Genomic DNA, 2,081 nt, shown 5'->3' on the forward strand with positions numbered 1-2,081 from the left:
TCATGTCGTAGCTTCAATATAACGAGATAGCCTTAACCTTCTGACACAATCATTGTCCTGACTAGAACCCGAGGAGTTCACTCCTAAAACACTGGTGCATCGGCCGTGGTCAGGTAGTTGTGTTAGCTGGTTCTGAGCTATTTTGTTATTTTTTTCGGAATTTCTGGTTTTGTGCTATTTTTTTTTAGATTTTCAAAATTTTTGTAAGTGATAACGTAGCGACAAAGTGTTTCCTTGAATTTTAAAAGTGAGACGGCTCATTTAGATTCAATTCTTCATAGGTGCTATAGCCAAAAATTGTTGTGAAATTGTGAAGTGCTATTATTTGAGTGAAAGTGCATCTGCCTACGAACATCAGTCAAAGTCAACGAGGTGGACTTCAAGGACAACACACGGTAGGCCAACAACTCCAGTGTCTTCTCTGTGTACTTTTTCTATCTATCCGTAGTCAAAATGAAGCATGACCGACGTCAAAGTAAATTCATTCCTGACTCAAAATAATTCAGCACCCGCATTTGTAGTACTTAATACAGAGAATTGGGATAGAGACGATTCAATTTCAATAGCTAGTCAGATAATAGGGAAGATAAATAGTTTCCCTCGTGCTTTAATCCCTAATGATTTAAAGAAAAGTCAATATCAGGACTATCCAGATTTTATTGTAACTCATGCGCTAAAAGCTGATAGCCTTCCGTCAGTTAAAGTACTAGCAACCGAAGCAGAACTTAGAGATTATCAATACCAGAATTGTAAAATCTTAATTGAAAAGGTTTCCGAGTTTGTGCTCAACGAAATTAAATCTTTGCCTGCTAAGTCAGTTGCGGAAAAATTAGAAGTTGTTTTTCGGTCCGTAGCAGCTCATATTACTAAGAAAGAAAAGGAAGAAAAAGAGAGGAAAAAGAGAGAAAGGGAGCATAGAGAGAAATTAGAAAAAGAACGTAAAGAGAAAGAGCGCAAAGAGAAAGAAGACAACGAGCGTTTAGAAAAGTTAGAGAAATATAGACTCCTTCAGAAAGCACTTGAGAAATTAGAAAAAGAACTTAATATGACACCACCGCCTGCTAACCCGATCAAAGATCTGCCTCCCTCACTTCAACCAACAATACGGCCATTTGATCCTGAAAATGTTGTGCAATGGTTGAATCATTGCAAGCAGGTTTATAGTGTTTATGGAGTCCCAGATGAGGAGATGATTCCACTATTAGGTCAGTTTTTACCAAAAGAATGGACCAGTTTGCATGACTCACTCAAAGGGAAATCATTTAAGGATTATTCTGCGGCGTTTGTGCGGGTGGCAGAACCCAATAGCATCATCCAGTCGGTTCGGTTTAAAATAGCTGAGATGCGGATAAAACCAACGGAGAGTGTTCAGTCCTTCGTAGTTAGAGTTCATGAGCTTGCTAAAACAGATCCGACTATTTCGGAAAAGGAAGTAGTTCAGTTATTGCTTACTTTAATGCCAAAGGAGGACGCAAAACTGGTGGCATGCTCCAATTGTGCTACAGTAGAGGAACTGCTAGAAAACCTTTGTATATACAAAGGAAATCTTGCCTTGATTGAAAGTAGAAATGTATCTGAAAATAATGTTCAAAAAGAGATAAAGGGACTTAAGAAATATATTGATTCGAAATTAGCCTCAAATGAAAAAGAGAGTAAAGTTCTTGCTGTTCAGAATGAAATGTCAGATTTGGAGAATAAATTGAGTCAAATGCAGATGGCTATCTCTACCATCGCTGATGGATTCAGCATGCTTGTTCAACAGAACAACAGACAACGCGACAACGGCTACAATCGTGGTCGTGGTCGTGATAACTGGAGAGATAACTGGGATAGGAACTACTATAGGGCAGGAAGGCGTCGATCGAACTATCGATCAGAGGATGAATTTAGGAGGGAAAACTCTGAGGATTGGGACCAATCTGGCCCGGAGACCGGCGAGATGCGGGTCTATCGGGATGGTTCTCAAGGGAACTACCATCAGAAGAGTAGGAGTTACTCAGGGGATAGACGGGAAGGCAAGTGTAAAGTCTGTGGAGAAAATGGACATTACGCTTTTGAGTGTGAAAGGCTTTCCCATTTTC

This window comes from Frankliniella occidentalis, unplaced genomic scaffold (genome assembly GCF_000697945.3).
Source record: "Frankliniella occidentalis isolate FOCC.00 unplaced genomic scaffold, Focc_3.1 Scaffold235, whole genome shotgun sequence".
In the NCBI taxonomy this organism is placed as follows: Eukaryota; Metazoa; Arthropoda; class Insecta; order Thysanoptera; family Thripidae; genus Frankliniella; species Frankliniella occidentalis.